Below are 18596 nucleotides of genomic sequence, written 5' to 3' on the forward strand. Positions count from 1 at the left end.
GCTGTGAGGGCAAATGACTATATACATGAAGAATTCCACCTTAACACTATGGAAACTAACTTATTTCCCCAATGGATAACAACCCATTGCTCTCTCTCTCTCTCTCTCTCTCTCTCTCTCTCTCTCTCTCTCTCTCTCTCTCTCTCTCTCTCTCTCTGTGTGAGTGTTATAAGAGTTCCATTATACACTGAATGCATTTTGAGGTGCATGACTTATCAATAACATACCATAATTATTTTCTGACCACCAGTGACGGGTGAAATTCTATAGTAATTCTCTCTCTCTCTCTCTCTCTCTCTCTCTCTCTCTCTCTCTCTCTCTCTCTCTCTCTACCTGTGTGTGAGTGTTATAAGAGTTCCATTATACATTGAATGCATTTTGAGGTGCATGACTTATCAATAACATACCATAATTTTCTGACCACCAGTGACGGGTGAAATTCTATAGTAATTCTCTCTCTCTCTCTCTCTCTCTCTCTCTCTCTCTCTCTCTCTCTCTCTCTCTCTCTCTCTCTCTCTCTCTCTGTGTGTGTGTGTGTGTGTGTGTGTGTGTGTGTGTGTGTGTGTGTGTGTGTGTGTGTGTTACAAAAGTTCCATTACATCTTGAATACTTTTTGAGGTGCCTGTCTTATCCGTAACACTAAAATTACTTACCGAATAGTATATCCATTGTTGTTGGAGTTGGTGCCGGAGCAGCAGGAGGTCTCCAGGGGCAGTGAGGGTCGGGAAAGAGCAAGAGCAGGCGGTGGAGGTGAACGCTGTGTTGTTGTGGCCCAGGCGGTAGGAGGGGAGTGGCGGTAGTCGGTGCGCGGCGCGCTCTTCACCTCAGAAAACACTTTTATAAAACATCAACAAAGGTGTTTTGAATGATTATTTCTGTTGTATATGGCTTAACGCATGCTATATATATTATATCAATGCAGATTTACTCATTTACTTTGGACTTGCTGGTTACAATTCTCGTTTTCGTCACCTCAACTCCTCCCCAAAATCTCCTTACCAAAACGCCGATTTTTCGTTCGCGAGCGAGCGAAAAGCAGCGGCCAAGAGCGACTGTAAGACCCGATCGCGCGCGGAAGGCTTTCGTTCGCTGGCTAGCGAACGAAAACGGGTGACTGTAAGACCGGCCCTTTGTCTCGTCCCTGTTTTGCCCCGCGACTACCAAACCAAAATAGCTACTCAAGGACAGACTTCGAGAATAACTTAGAGACAGACCCCACACATTCACACAGACAAACAGACGTACGTAAAAGGCGTAAGAAGCAGTTAAAGATACAGACTAAGACAGACTTCAAGATTAATCTTTAAAACAGACCCCCACAGACAGAGATGGACACAGACAGACAGACAGACAGACAGACGTAAAAGGCGTAAGAAGCGGTTAAAGATACAGACTATGACGGACTTTATGAATAACTCTGGAACAGACCCCCACAGACAGAGATGGACACAAACTGACAGACAGACAGACGTACGCAGAAGACGGAAAAGCGGTCACATATATCACACACACAAAGATATATACTACCAGACAGACCAACACAGCTACTCACAGACAGACTTCAAGAATAACTTAGAAAGACATACTCCACAGACACAAACACAAACGCAAAAACACACAAACAGACAACGGAGAAGCAGTTCAAGACATCACAAACAGACTCCAAGAGATATTCAAATACAGACCTCCCAAACAGCCTTCAAGAATACCCAAGAGAGACAGAGTTAACCACAGACAGAGATACAGAGAGACACCCTCACATACCCTATAGACAGAGACACCCACAGAAACAAGCGAACAGAAAGACTGACAGATAGATAGACAAGGTACCAGACGTGAGAAACAAATACACTCAGACTCACACTAACAGACAGACAGGCCAGCGGAAGGATTAACCACCCACGGACAAACACAGATGGATTCACACGTACAGGAAGAGGAAGAGAGCCGAAGTTAAAGAGGATGGAGACATAGACGAGCGAGGAAACATACGCCAAAATAACGACATGAGGCAATGGAGGAAAATAAACACAGAGGGATAAATCAATGAAGGCAAAGACATAAACAGCCGTACAAACAAGCCGACTGAGAGATAGATCGACAGACAAACACACGGTGAACATAAAAGAAGACGGATGAGAGGAAAGTATAAACAGACATAAAAATGGACACACATACGCACACACACACATACACGTAGACACACACAAAAAAAGGGACAGAAAGAATGAGATGGAAAAACAAACAGATAAACAAACACAATGGAATACAAACACACAGACACACACACACGTACAGACAGACACACAGACAGAGAGGAAAACACTCACGTAACTCCCCTTAAAGATTTTGAACAGGAACGAAGATAAAAAAGAGACACGAACGAAAGGAAAAGAAAAGAAAAGAAAAGAATGAGAAAAAGAAAGGCGGAGAACTATGAGTGGGGAGGGTTGCGTGAGAGAGAGAGAGAGAGAGAGAGAGAGAGAGAGAGAGAGAGAGAGAGAGAGAGAGAGAGAGAGAGAGAGAGAGAGAGAGAGAAGAGGACATTTATTTAAGGATATGTAGTAAAACAGAGCAAGCCATGAGCCATTAATTGTACCCTTCATCACCACCACCACCACCACCACCACCACTATTAGCATTTACCTGACTTTCTTTTTGTTTCTTTCTCACTGCCACACCTTTTAAAGTAACCTCACCACCACCATCACCACCACCAAGACTATTAATACCACCACCTCCAACACCAGTACTCACCACCAACACCACCACCACCACCAAGACTATTAATACCACCACCTTCAACACCAGTTCTGACCACCACCACCACCACCACCAAGACTATTAATACCACCACCTTCAACACCAGTACTCACCACCACCAGCTTTGAAACTACTACCATTTACACCATTCCAGAAAAGAGGCAACCACTCCCCCATCAACAGTTCCACCCATTACCACCACCACCACCACCACCACCACTTTCAACTACTTCTAACTATTCCCATATATACCACTTTAAACTATGAGCACTTAAAACAGAAACAACAACACCACACTCACGATCCCACCACCACCACCACCATCACCACCACCACCACCGCCAAGAGAGAAAGTGTGTCGAACAGAACAACGCGTGGTTATCTAAGCGAACTAACTAAATTATGTCGCATGAACTTGTCGGGATAAAGTTTCATTTTCACCAACGTAGGGTTTCGTGGCGGCCGGGGGAGGAGGGTGGACAGGGGGTTGAAAGGGGGGGCGAGGGGGTCAAGAGGAGGGGGGGGGGGGGGCGGTGTTCTTCGCTGCCCGGCGTACGTAAATATAGTGTTTAACTTCGCCTCTTGGTGCTAAAAAAATTACTCTCGGTGTGAATAAACAATGGCCTTCTTAATTTTACTATATTCACCGCTAAACACGTATATATAAGCGAGAGAGAGAGAGAGAGAGAGAGAGAGAGAAGGGGGGGAGAGCACCAATGGGAAATAAATAGAAAGTTGCGGCGGTGTGAGATTATGGGGAGGCAGAGGAGGAGGAGGAGGAGGAGGAGAAGGTGGAGGAGAAGGAGAAGGAGGGGAGGGACAGTGGGGAGAACGACACAGGAGAGTTTTAAAGGGAAATTTTGGATGGTAAGAGGGAGGGAAGGAGGGAAGGGGAAGAGAGGGAGGGAGGGAAGGGGAACAGGAGGTAATGGTTTAAAGGGGCTTTTGGGATCGAAAAGAGGCGAAAAAAGGAGGGAAAAACGGACTGAAGGCACAGGTTAAAGTGACAATCTGCACAGTAAAGAGAGAAAGAAAAAGGTGCAGATGAAAGGTTGAAGGTAGAAAATGTCAATGGAAATGTCAAAAGAGAATTCAAGTAAGAAGAAAAAAAGAGAAAAAAATTGACACTAGACACGAGTTAGGGACATTTTGAACAGTAAAGAGAAATAAAGAAAGGGTTTGAAATGGCAGATGAAAGGTTGCAAATGTCAATGGAAATAGTTGCGAGTTCATGAGGCAAAAGCACAGGAAAATTTGACACAAGACACACGTTAGAGACATTTTGAACAGTAAAGAGAAAGAAAGAAAGGGTTAGAAAGGGGCAGATGAAAGGTTGATAAGGAAATGTCAATGGAAATAATCGTGAGTTCAAATATGGCAAAAAATAAGAGGAAAATTTGACACAAGACACCAATAGAGACATTTTGAGCAGTAAAGAGAGAAAGAAAGGGTTATATATAGAAAGGTGTAGATGAAAGGTTGATTTGGAAATGTCAATGGAAATAGTTGAGAGTTCATATGAGGCAAAAACACAGGAAAATTTGACACAAGACACGCGTTAGAGACATTCTGAACAGTTAAGAGAAGGAAAGAAAGGGTTAGATAGGGGCAGATAAAAGGTTGAATATGAAATGCCTACGATTGGGTTCAAATAAGGCAAAAATATGAGAAAATTTTGACACAAGACACACGTTAGAGATATTTTGAACATTAAAGAGAAAGAAAGGGATAGAAAGGGCCAGCTCAGCGCCAATATTACAAGCTCTCCCTTCCTCGGCCATTCCGCTGAGGTCATTTCCGGCAGTATCAGTATGCCAGACGCCGGTCCCTACTACCTCTCTATGAACCACTTTTACGGGTTAATGGCTACATTCAGCATACTAAGGTCGGTTTTATAAGACACTTTGGCTTCTAACATCAGCTATTTCTAAAGGTCAAAGAGGGGGTCAGTCGGGTTCTAATGAGTGTTTCTTCAGGTTCACGGTACAGGAGAAGGGTCACACTACCACCAGGGTCATAAAACTACTCCTGGAAATTCCCACGACTCCTACGAAAGCCTTGTCAAATATGTGTTCTTGGGCGGCGTCTTATAATACGACCCTAATTGTCTCTGTTAGGAACACCGTGGCACAAAAGGAAGGAAAAAGGGAACTGGAAGTGAAAGTATGAGAGATGTATTGGAGGCGAAAACTGTTATGAAGCTGCCATTGGTTTCCGAACTGTTAATACATGCCAGGAAGGAAGAGCTTGAAATGCGGTAGTTTGTGTCTGGATAGGAAGTTGTGAAATGGAGCACAATAGGCCCAAGTGGAGTTCACATAAAGTTTTGAATAATGAGAGAAAACAAAGGGGTTGAAAAGGTACAGATAAATGGCCTGAATATAAAACTTTTAATGGGAAGTAAAATAGGAATGAAAGGGTTTACAGGGGAAGGATGGAAGGCCCTCTTCAACAAAAAAGTTACCAGACGATTCCGAAAACAGAAGAAGGAAAACGGATCTGAATAGAAAATCTTAATGAAAAGGAATAACGCTCAAAGGAAGGATGGAAGGGAAGGGCTTCAGCAATAGGAGGAGGAAGCAAAAGAGGGAAAAGACAGAAGAAGGCCGAGCCGACATCTTTAATAATAAAAGGGCAAGGAGCGAAGGGAAGGATCTGAATTTCAATTTGGACAGAAAGAGCGCGGAAGGAAGGGAGTGGAAATGACAAAATCGAAGTCAAAGAGAGTTTTGCGAAGGAAGAAGAAAATAAAGAATGAGGGAGAGGGAGGACGAAGAGAAAGGAGAGGGTACAGAGTGGGCGGGGCTGAAGGGAAATTTTCGGAGAAGGGAAATGTGGAGCCTGGAAAAGTTTTATGAGAAAAAGACACGCGAGGTGAAAATTAAAAAGAGAGATAGAAGAAAGAAGAAAGAAAGTCACGTGGAAGACGAAAGGTGGTATTTATAGCCTCTAAAAGCGATTTGATTCCTTTCTACAACATATGGAATTAAACACAACAAGGTTAATGTTAATGGTAATAAGAATAAGAACAATAAACATGACAATAAAATAACACCACAACACAATAACCACAACCATATAACACCCCCCCCCCCACACACACACACACATACACACCACATAACCACTATCTCCACCATTCCTCCACCGCTTCCACCATCACTCATATGCAGGAACCGCGTGATAAATTTGATAACCACCTCCTCCTCCTCCTCCTCCTCCTCCTCCTCCTCCTCCTCCACGCAGGATGCCCCAAGAGGACGCATACTATGTTATACTTCATCTCCTAGTTCATAAATCTATCTTCCTGTCTCCCTCCTTCTCTCTTCCTCCTCCTCCTCCTCCTCCTCCTCCACCCACTCTCTCCCCTCCCCCTCCCTCTCTCTCTTTCTCCCTTTTGCTCCTTCCCTCATCTTCCTTCTCTTCCCTTCTGTTCCTCCTCTTTCCCTTTATTTTTTATTGACTTTTTTTTTTACCTGGATAACCTGTGATTAAACTTTTGGATCCTGTTATCGGATTTTGTGTTTGTTGGTGTGGAATATGATTTAGGCTCATTATCATTATTATTAGTAGTAGTGGTAGTAGTGGTAGTGGTTCTAGTGGTAGTGGTAGTAGTAGTAGTAGTAGTAGTAGTAGTAACATTTTATCACTAGTACCTCATCTACTACTATTTTTCCACTACTACTACCACTAACTATTACTACTACTGTTTCTACCACTAAATAGTATTGCTTCATCATCTTATTCACGTTCGCGTCTCGTACAAACGCCGCCAACCTAAAGCGTTTGATAACACCAGCACATTTATTTAACCATGACGCAGTGAATTAGTAACACCCAACCGACCATTCGCACACAAACAACCACGCCGCGACCGCCTGCAACACATCACTTCCGTTCACCTGTATTTTTCGGCCTCAATTAACCTGCAATCCCACACCTGCATAACCGCTGCGTGCCTTCGTCTATTACTTATCAATGGGGTTTAATTGCTTTTCATTTATATGCTTGAAATTTACAACGTTTAGGATTTCTCATGAGTGGTTTTCTTCTTTTTTTTTTTTTTTGCAATACACCACGTCAATAGATCATAACACTTCCAGTGCAATATCTATCATCATCACTACCACTACAACTACCACACTACTACTGCTACCACAACTCCTACTACTACAACAACTCCTATCTGCCATACCCTTCAGCCAAATTATCTTCACCACTATAATCACCACAACCACCACCATTACAGATACACACATTCACCACCACCACCACCACACTATATAACCATCACCACTGCCTTTAACCTTATCACCATTACTATCACCACTACACACAATCCCCACTACAATCAGCACGTCACCACAACCACCATCACGTCAACCGCAATCATCATAACCACCACACTACCTCAATAACACTCACCCATCACCACCAACACCATCACCATCCCTTCACCACAACCGCCTCACCACAACCACCACCACTACCACCACCACCGCCACCATCACCACCACTTACACGCCCACATTTTGCCGTCTCTAAGGGCGCCCACTCGCCTGGACAGCCTTAAGCCCCAAACTTTATTAGTGGAGATCCGTGATGGGCCGCGTCTCCCCTTATTTTTCGTCCTCGTTTTCTTTTTTTTCTTTTTTGGGGGGTGTTCTCTTTTTATGCCCTTTTTATCTTTTTAAGCGTTTTCTTTTTTATAACTTTAGTCTTTTTTGGGTGGTTGTGTTTTTTGTGTTTGTTTTTTATTTGTTTTTTCTTTTTCTATTTTTTTCATCTTCATCACTTTTTATTTTTTTTGTGTTCTTTTTTTAACTTTTTTTAAGCGTTTTCTTTCAAGGTTTCTTTACTCCGCATTATATATATTTTTTGCTCCTTCCTCTCTCTTTTTTTTTTACCTTTTTCGTGTTTTTTTTCTGACGTGGAAGTCTTGCAAGGATATTTTTTTCCTCCCCTTATTTTACTTTCTTAAGACCTCGTTCCATAATTTTTAGAGGTTATATATTTTCTTTCTCTCTCTTATCTCCTCCACTTATTTCACTTGATCCCTCCTCTTTATCAGCATCTATCTATTCCTCTTTCTTCTTTATTACTCCCCTGTTCTCTCTCTCTCTCTCTCTCTCTCTCTCTCTCTCTCTCTCTCTCTCTCTCTCTCTCTCTCTCTCTGGCCCTTTCACTTTTTTTCATCTCCCTTCATTAGTATTCAATTTTTTTCAGCATCTATAATTTCTCCACTTTTTCCTACTTATTTATATTCCATTCTCTTTCATCCCATTTTCTTTTCTTTCCTCTTGGCCTCTTTTTTCTCTTTTTTTCATTTTTTTATTTCCTTTATTATCAGGTCTCCGTTTCCTTCCTTTTTGTGTGGAGGAGAATTCGGAATGCTTCTCATCTATTTCCTATTTCTGTTCCACTTCCCTCTCCCTATCAGTATTTATTCCCCTTTATCCTATTTACTCCCCTCGCCCCTTTTTTTCTATTGGCTTTATCCCTCGCGTTTTTACCCTATAACCCTCTTTTCTTATAATCTCTCTCCCCTTCCTCCTTCCCCGCCTTCTCCCCTCCTCTTCCCTTCATTATTTCCTGCCTCGCACTTTCCCTCCTTCCCTGGTTACCTCTCTGCCTACCTTCGTCTTCCTTTCTACTTTCTTTTGTTTTACGCTCTCCTTCCCCTCTCCTTTCCTCTCTTCCCCTTTTCTCTTCCCCCTCTTCCCCTTCATTATTTCTTGGCTTCTTCTTTCCCTTCTTCCTCACCTTCCTCTTCCCTTCTACTTTATCTTCTTTTACGCTCTCCTTTCCCTCTCCTTTCCTCTCTTCCCCTTGCTCTCCCCTCTTCCCTTCCCCCTCTTCCCCTTCAATATTTCCTGCCTTCTTTTTTCCCTTCTTCCTCACCTTCCTCTTCCCTTCTACTTTATCTTCTTTTACGCTTTCCCTCCCCTCTCCTTCACCCTCTCTTCCTCTTCATTATTACATTTCCTCCTCTTCCCTCCCGAACCTCTCTTTCTCTCCTTAATTATTTTCTTTCCTACCTCGCTCCCTTCCTTTCTTCCTGCCTAACATACTCTTTCCTTAAGTGTTTTTCCTCCCTTCCTTTCCTTTCCTTTCCTCTCCCTTTTACCTACCATGCACTCTGTTTCCTTATCTTTCTTTTCTCCATTTCTTTCCATTCCTTCAGCTCTCGTATTTTTCCTCCATTTTTTCTCTCTTTCTCTCCCTCCTTGCTAGTCTATTTCCTTTCCTTTCCTTTTATCCACCATTTACTCCCTTCTACCTGTTCCTTCTCCCTTTCTTTCCTAACTACAACTTTCCTCTATCCCTTCCCTCCCTCTTACCCATTCTCTGTCCCTTCCTGCCTCCCTGTCTCTTTTCCTTCCTTCCCTTTATTGTACCTTTTACTGTCATTCCCTATCTTTTCAATCTCCCTTTCTTTCCCAACTAAAACTCCTCCATCCATTCCCTCCTCCCAGCCAGCCATTCTTTTTCCCTCCTCTCTCTTCCATTCCGCCTCCCTGCCTCCCTACCTTCCACCCTCACGCCTTCCCTCCCTCCCTCCCTCCATCACTGCCATTCCGCCTCCCTCCCTATCTCTCTCGTCTTAATCTACCGAGAGAGGAAAGGAAGAAATTTGACCTGTTGATATTTTTGGGGCGTGGTTAGCGGTTTTGTGTGGGCTGGCGGAGGGCGTCTCTGTTTGTCTGTTTGTCTGTTTGTTTGTGGTGGAGATTTGGTGATGATGGTTGTGGTGATGGGGATATTGTGGTGATGGTTTTGGTAATGGTTGTGGTGATAGGTGTAGTGATGGTTATGATGATTGTGGTGGTTGTTGTGAAGTTGTGTGGTGGTGATGATAGATACAGAGACGTGGAGAGGGGATATTTGTGATGATGTGGTATGGTGATGTGGTCTGGTGGTGGTGTGATGTACAAGGATGTGGTGTTAATACAGGTCAATGTGATGATCTGGCAAGAATGAGAGTGTGGCTTTCATGATGTGGTTTTAAACGGTTCTGTGGAGGTGTTGAAAGGTGATATTGGGTGTGACTCATGGTGTGGCTATATTAGTGACGCGTAAAGGATAATGTGGTTGTGTTTATGGCCTAATGGGGTGGGTGTGGTAAGTGGAGGTTTAGTGGTGTGTGTGGTGTGGCTAAGTGGAGGTAGGGGGGAAGGGGGGGAGGGTTTAAGTGGAGGGGTGGTGTGGCTTGTGGTGTGGGTGTGGGTGTGGTGTGGTCATGAGACATCACCTTTATTATATACTACGTCTCTCTCTCTCTCTCTCTCTCTCTCTCTCTCTCTCTCTCTCTCTCTCTCTCTCTCTCTCTCTCTCTCTCTCTCTCTCTCTCTCTCTCTCTCTCTCTCTCTCTCGTGGTATTTATACATAATCGCCCCTTGTGGAGACACCCAGAATTCTCGTCCTTATTAATTAACTCAGTAAGGCTTCCTCCACACGCGAAGGAGGGAAGGGAGGAGACGAGAAGGGAGGGAGAGTAGGAGGGAGACGAGAAAGGAGGGAGAGAGAGTGGGACAAGAAGGGAAGGAGTGGGATGGAGACGAGAAAGGAAGGAGATTGGGAGGGAAAGGAGATGGGAGGAAGAGAGAATGGAGAAAAGAAAATGAGGGCGGTAGACCATCTTGAAAGCTTTGTAAGTAAAAATTAAGTGAAATGTTAATAAAAATAAGTAAGGCAGACAGACAGACAGACAGACATAAAGACAGACAGACAGACAGACAGACAGAAAGAAAGACAGACAGACAGACAGATTTAGAGACCAATGGAAAAACAGACACAAAGAGCTCGGGAAAACACACACACACACACACACACACACACACACACACACACACACACACACACACACACACACACACACAGACCCCTAATCACAACAAACCAATTAATATTTTACTCAAATTTATTGCCTTTCAATTAGAATCCAACTCAAACGATTATATTTTTCCCGACCCGTTTACCACCAGCCATCCACGAACACAACCCCTTACCCCCTACCCCCCTCAACCCCCCTCAACCCCCTCCATCTCAACCCCCACCCCTCAGCCCCTTCCCTCTCCCCTCTCACCTCCCCTTACACACATATCAAATGGATGAGTAAATAATGGGGTGATTAAGCTAATTATTCGCATTATGGGAGGTAGAGGGGTGAATGAGAGGGGTAGGAAGTGGCGTACGGAATGAAGGAAGGGATGGAGAGAGAAGGAATGGAGGGAAGGAAGGGAGAGAAGGAGGAGAGGAATGATGAGGGGACTAGGCTGGCTATGTCTTAGAATTGTGTTACCTTCATCACTCTCCTTCTCCTCCTCCTCCTCCACCATACCTTCCACAATATTACCTCCATGTGTATATACCTCTTCCACATACCATACCATCCAAAGCCGTCCTCCTCTTCCTCCTCCTCTTCCTCCTCTTCCTCCTCCTCCCATGTCTTCGTTACCTATGGCACAGCTTTCATCTCCTGTCTCCACTTGTACCTCCCCTACCCAACCCTTCTGCTCCCCTTCTTCTCCCCTCCTCCCTCCTCCTCCTCCTCCTACTACTACTAACCCATCTCTATGTTAATCCCGTGCCCACGTCTGTTGAGCTCTGATAACACGTCTCGGTTCAGTGGGCGGCCTTTCCATACATATGCATACTTGGCCTCTTTCCTCATGTATACTGCAAGGATGAGCTGCTCTCCTGAAGGTTGTATGTCCGTAATGTTCTGGAGGTCTCGGTCTCTCTTTCTTGGTCTCTTGGTTTTGGTTTCTTGGTGTTCTCTCTCTCTTTTATCTCTTTCGGTTATCTGCTTTGGGTTGTACGATGTCACTGTCTTGGTTTCCTTGGTGTTATTTTTCTTTCTAATCTTGATCCTCCTCCTCCTCCTCCTTCTTCTCCACCGCCTCTTCTTTTTCTCCGACTCTTCCTCTGATTTTCCTTCTCTCCTTCTTTTTCAGTTTTCTTTTCTTGTTCTTTTTTCTTCTTGTTCTTCTTTTTCTTCGCCTTCGTCTTCGTCTTCTTCTCCTTCTTCCTCTTCTTTTTCTTTTTCTACTGCTTCTTTTTCATCCTCCTTTTTTTCTTGGTATGATCCTGATCCTCGTTTTCCTCTTCTTAAGCCTCCTCTTCCTCCTTTAGTTTACTCCTCCTCCTCCTCCTCCTCCTCCTCCTCCTCCTGCATCCCATTACTGCTGCACTCTCATAATTACTATATTATTCCGGTGTTGCTTCTGCTCCCGTCATCACCATTATCATTACCATTTTGTACAATCATCATCATCATCATCATCATCATTTAGGTGTTGATTCTTTACTGTCATGTAAAAGTCTATCACCACTCAACGCTCATCACCATCATCACCGTACCTATCAGCATCCCTTGTCATCATCACAATCACCACCTCCCCCACCACCACCACTAATACTGTTGTCATCTACACTACTCCAATCACCTTCATTAACGGTTCTCTCTCTCTCTCTCTCTCTCTCTCTCTCTCTCTCTCTCTCTCTCTCTCTCTCTCTCTCTCTCTCTCTCTCTCTCTCTCTCTCTCTCTCTCTCTCTCCATCCAACTTTCCACTTTCCAGCAAAACACACACACACACACACACACACACACACACACAGATAGACAGATAGATGGATGGGTAAATTTATGGACCACAATAATTTCTAACACACACACACACACACACACACACACACACACAATCACACATACACACATACACACGGTAACTCTCCTCCTCCTCCTCCTCCTCTTCCTCCTCCTCCTCCTCGTCGTCCTCCTCCTCCTCCTCCTCCTCCTGCTATTACTACTACTTCGCCTACCTACTGTTAAATAGCGTTAGTGCGCCCCGTACGAGCCGCCGCTGTTATGTAATTGCACTCATAACCGCCGCCGGCAACATTAGCAGCGCCCAGCTCAATGCGCCATCGCCATGCCCATCACATAACGCACACACACATAACGCAGCGCAACAAAACAGAGGCGGCAACAAGAATGATAACGACTCCACCACCACCACCACCACCACCAGACCCCACCACACCACAATCCTCACACCCTTCACCCTTCACTACCACAACAACACACATCATTACGACCACCTTCACCACTACCACCATCCCCACCACTACCCGTGCCACCAACATCACCACCATCACCACCACCACTACTATCACCACCACCTCTACCAGACCCCACCACACCACAATCCTCACACCCTTCACTCTTCACTACCACCACAGTACTCATCATTACGACCATCTTCACCACTACCCGTACCACCAGCATCACTACCATCACCACCAGACCTGCAACCACCACTCCTTCCAGTCTTCCTCCACCACTACCACTGTTGCTTCTATTAATACCACTGTTGCTGCTGTTTATATACTAATTCTAATACTCATGCTAATACTAATAGTGCAAATACATGAATATAAAAGATAAGCACTGTACTGTTTCCCTTTCCCCAACTACACAAAACTACATTAGCAAATCTCTTATCAAAATACCACCACCACCACCAACACGAACACCACTATCACCACCACCACCACCACCACTAACACAACAACAATAACAGCTTGAACCATTACCTCCACGAACTCTACTTTCATCACCACCACCAACAACAACAACACCGAGGTCAACATCAACACCACAACACTAACACCATACACGTTAATTAACTTACCCAACACGACGAGAGTTTCCCTCAAAGAACCTTCTCCTTTCTTAATAGCCGAGCATGCAGCCTTACGACCTAATTCTCGACTAATTGCCACCCTCTCTAGCTCTCAAAGGTGTCGCAGTGAGGGAAAGGGAACTGCAGGGACGTGGCCTTCCTGTCTTGTATCCAGCAGTGTTTAACTTTAAGAAAATAAGTTGCAGTGACAGCCTTTCCCATATATCTTCCTGTCTTGCCTTAACTGTATAGCTTTTCCTAGCTTTAATGATGGAAAATGACTTGTAGTGACATTATCTCTCTCTCATTTCTCTTCCTGTCTTATATCCAGGAGAGTTTAGCATTAGGAAAATAAGTTGCAGTGACGTGACCTCTCTCCTTTATCTTCCTGTCATGTCTAAACTCTATGGCTTTTTCCTAACTAATGATGGAAAATGACTTGCAGTGACATGACTTATCTCGTCTCTCTTTCTGTCTTGTATCCAGGAGAGTTTAGCCATAGACTTCACAACTAGTTGACGGGAAATCTCTTCAGTCTTGGCGCGCTGGCTTCGCGTAAGGGGCCGATTGTTATGGCGACTTTCACTGCGACAACTCAAACACACTCTGCGTTCTTACTCCGAATTTAAGTGGAAACAGGACGAAATCTTCAAGTTTTAGTGCATACAAGCAGGCAGGAGTGTCTCTAGAGTGATTTGGTCGAGGATTCAAGGTAACTTATATAAAATAGCACCATGCGTGCACTTTGAAAACGTTGTGTAAAAAATGGCAAATTTGCGTAACTTTAGGTTGAAATCTTTACTTAAAATGAATGATAACTGTAGGATAGTGAAGTCCACAGTTTTACGTATTAGGAAACAAGAAATGTACGTTTAGTTAGTGCCTACATGGCAACTCAGCTCAGTTCCCGCGTCGCCTGCATTTGCTGAAGCTCGTCGGGTTCTTCCCCGGGGACGTGCAGGCCGACCTGGACCGGGCCAAGGCAGAGGAGAAGGAGGACGACGAGGTGATCTTGGCCCAGCTTGCCAGGGAGCTGGCCGACGACCAGCCGGACCCGCCGACGGACGAGTTTCTCAACGCCGCGGTCGGCAACTACGCCGGCTACCTGGCCAGGAAGGTCCAGGCCAACTCCTCTGTGGCCGAGTGCTGCAAGCAGGAGCTTGCCCAGCAGGAGGAGATGAAGATTACCGTGGAGCTCGAGAGGGGCGACCCGCCCTCTGTGATGTTCGACGCCCTGGTCGAACTGGTCGACAGGGGAGAGCTGGAGACGGGCCGGGCGGCCATCTCTCCCAATGGCCCACATGGCGTCCTTCGGGATGTCGCTGTGGGACTCCCTGATGTGCAGGGAGGACAAGAAGGAGCGCAGGTTGAGGTTCCTCTCCCTTGCCATGCGGCACAGGGACGGGTTCAGGCACCTCCTGGAGTTCCTGGCGGCCTCAGACCCGACCTTGCAGGGGTACAGGTGCCAGGAGGGGCACAACCTGGCCAACACCATCTTGCCGCACATCAGCAGGTCCCTCTTCAACTGTTTCGGTGCTAATTTCTCCAAGGACGTGACCTCAGAAGCGAGGAAGAACAAGGCCTTGAAGCAGCCGACCGGCAGGAAGAGGAGCAGTATCGAGGAGGGCAGGAAGGAGACGGCGAGGAACAGGGACGTGTACAAGTCCAGGAAACTGACCGGGGCCCACATGTCATAGGCCAAAAGGCTAAAGTGATTGTTCAGGGACGAGGGCCAGATAGCCGGCAAGACGTGCTGCGGCAATAGTGACATCGGAATTCAACCAAAATAAGTTGTGATTGTATATAGAAAAATGAATATTTTGCTTTTGTTGAGTAAAATTAAGATGTTTCTGCATGCTTTCCTCAAGTATTAAGTTTCTAATTTGAAAATTAAGTGATTTATTAGATGTTAAAAACTTACGTTAAAAATTGCACTAAATAAAAAAAAAATAAGTAGCTATTTCGGGCAAAAACTTATAAGATATGCTAAATATTGCTATTGATTCTGAAAATATAAGTGATTATCTCTGCATTTGGTGATGTTTGTGCATCTAGCGTAAAATCTGAGGATTTTATAGCCTTTTTAAGTTTTGTTATACTTATATAAAAAACAATTAATCGGGATTTTATTAGGGAACGACTTTGAATTTTTTGATACCGCTGCTCATGGAGACTCATATATGCCTAAGGGAGGTGCCTGTTTTAGTTTCAGGTCGCTAGCTGCTTTGGTTTTGAAAATATTTAAATTTTAAATTTTTTGAAATCGGCTCTCTCTCTCTCTCTCTCTCTCTCTCTCTCTCTCTCTCTCTCTCTCTCTCTCTCTCTCTCTCTCTCTCTCTCTCTCTCTCTCTCTCTCTCTCTCTCTCTCTCTCTCTCTCTCTCTCTCTCTCTCTCTCTCTCTCTCTCTCTCTCTCTCTTCCAGTCTTGTATTCATGAACGTTTAGCTTTTAACTTTAATAATGAAAAATGAATTGGTGACAAAACCTCTCTCTTATATATACTTTAGCTTTTCACTTCAATATGGAAAGTGAATTGCAGTGAAGCAGCCTCTCATCTATCTTCGCGTCTTGTATTCATGACTAGACTTTCTTAATTGCAATGATGGAAAATTAATTGCCTCTCTCACTTGTCTTCCCGTCTTGTCTTGAGTGTTTGCTTTTCTTAATTGCAATAATGGAAGATAAAGTGCAGTGACAGCCTCTCTCATGTGTCTTCCTGTTGTGTTGTCTTCATACGTGTTTAACCTCTCTCTTGTACGTCTATGTCTCGCCTTTAATGGTCAGCTTTTCTTTACTGCAATGAATTAAAAGTGAGTTGCAATGACATAGTTCATCTTCTGTTTTCTCTCCGTTTTCCTTCTTTTTCTTACACCCACATCGCTTCTTCTTCTCTTGTGGATTGCAGTGACATACTTTCGCTCGTCTTTTCTCTCTTACCTCCCCTTCGCATCGCTTCTCTAACTCGTAAAATTGGAAGGTGAATCCCAGTGACACGGTTTCTCTCGTCTTCTCTTTTTTATCCTGTTTCTCTTTTCTTCTTCTTCTTCAGTAAGTCAATTCGCTTCTCTTGAGGATTGCAGTGACATAGTTTCTCTCGTCCTTTCCCTTACCTCCCCTTCGCATCGCTTCTATAACTCGTAAAATTGGAAGGTGAATCGCAGTGACAGTTTCTTTCGTCTTCTGTCTTTTCTCCTCTCTCTCTTTTCTTCTTCTTCTTCTTCTTCTTCTTCTTCTTCTTCTTCTTCTTCTTCTTCTTCTTCTTCTTCTTCTTCTTCTTCTTCTTCTTCTTCATCTTCTTCTTCTTCTTCTTCTTCTTCTTCTTCAGTAAGGCAATTCGCTTCCCTTGAGGATTGCAGAAGACACAGTTTCTTCTCGTTTTGTCTTTTATCTCCTATTTTCATCCTCTTTTTAAGGCGCATTTCTTCTTTAACTTGCTCTTATGGATTGCAGTGAAATAGCTCTTCTTCTCTTAACCTTCCTTTTCTCTTCTTCTTCAAGCAGTGACAAATTTTCTTTTCGTTCTTTATCACCTTTTTTTTCATCCTCTTTAAGGCGCATTACTTCTTTAACTCAAAAATAAAGGAAAATGGATTGCAGTGATACAGTTCTTCTTCTCTTCCTCTTCTTTCTTCCCTTTTTCTACTTCATCTTCAAGTCACATCGCTCTATCCACAATATAAGTAAAGTGAAACCCATGCCATACTTCCCGCCGTTTCGTTCTTTTCTCTTACTCTTTTTAAGGGGGCAATTCTTCTCAAAGGTGCAATTAGGGAAAGTGAAATGCAGTGACATGACGCCTGGCTCGTTTTCTTTCCCACATTTTTTAAGGGGCGACACAAGGCTTTGGCGGGAGTGGCTGCGTCGCGGGAGCCTGATAGAGACCTAATACCGGTCTTTTTATCTCGGGCTTTGGAGACTTGATTGGCGCGAGACCACGAACGAGACAATGATGAGAGACAAACGAGAACACAGAGACGGAGACGGAAAGGGAATAAACTCACACACACCGTCACACACACACACGCACGCACGCACACGGACTCAAAGACACGCGCGATGGAAAGGAACAGACGCAGAGAAGCAAAGACACACACACTCACACTCACACACACACACACACACACACACACACACACACACACACACACACACAGCCACAAAGACAGACAGAGAGATAAATGAGGTCGGTGAAATGACATATATAAAGGCAAACGCTGGAGCAAAGCAAATAAAAGAGAGAGGAAGAGGAAATTGCAGGAATCGAAGGGAAAATTTGGCGAAAAGCAAAAAAACAGGATGATATTATGAGTTTTATGAAGCTTGATGTGACGATAAGAAAAATGATTAATGGGAGAGACGTCAGCCGGGGAAAATTGATATACAGACATACAGACACACACAACAAACAGAGACACAGGCAGACAGACAGATTGACATACAGGCAAAGAAACAGACAAACAGACAGACAGACAGACAGAAGCACGGATACATACAGACACACAGATACAGACACACAGATACATACACACAGATAGATACAGACACACACAACAAACAGAGAGACAGCCAGACAGATAGAATGACATAGAAGCAGGCAGACAGACAGACAGACAGACAGACAGACAGAAGCACAGATAGACCGACAGAGACAGACAGACAGGTAGATAAAGACACAGACAATAACAGATGGATATTTAGAAAAGTTTACCGCAATATATAGATACAAACAGACAGACTGACAGGTGGATACAAACACAGGCACAGACAAAACACATCCAGAAAAAAACAGACCGTCATATTATTGCACATCCAACCCGCAACAGACACAGACAGACAGGCGGACAGACAGACACCCACACAAGCGAGAAAATTCACATAATTAAATGCATAATATTTATCATAACGAAATTCAGGCAATATTTTTTTTCCTAGTTACTGGTATTCAAAATTACACACAAAAAAATACATATAAGTAAAAAAACACGTTCATTATTTTTTACATGGAAATGAGGAAACGAGATTAGGTTAAAAGGTGTTTTGGCAATTCCGCCCTTAATTACAGCGGCCTGTTTTGGCGGTACTGTGGAAAAGAGCGAAAAGTACATGCGACCATTAAGGCGCAGAGCAAAATTACAAAGACCCGTC

At 44.1% G+C, this 18596-nt stretch overlaps 1 protein-coding gene across 3 annotated transcripts in view; it reads left to right on the forward strand.

The window, feature by feature from the left end:
• The window catches only part of LOC127006762 (uncharacterized), a 201330-nt gene that overhangs the window by 112475 nt on the left and 70259 nt on the right, over positions 1-18596 (forward strand). The window lies entirely within an intron of this gene.

The sequence above is a fragment of the Eriocheir sinensis genome, chromosome 33 (genome assembly GCF_024679095.1).
Source record: "Eriocheir sinensis breed Jianghai 21 chromosome 33, ASM2467909v1, whole genome shotgun sequence".
NCBI classification, from domain to species: Eukaryota; Metazoa; Arthropoda; class Malacostraca; order Decapoda; family Varunidae; genus Eriocheir; species Eriocheir sinensis.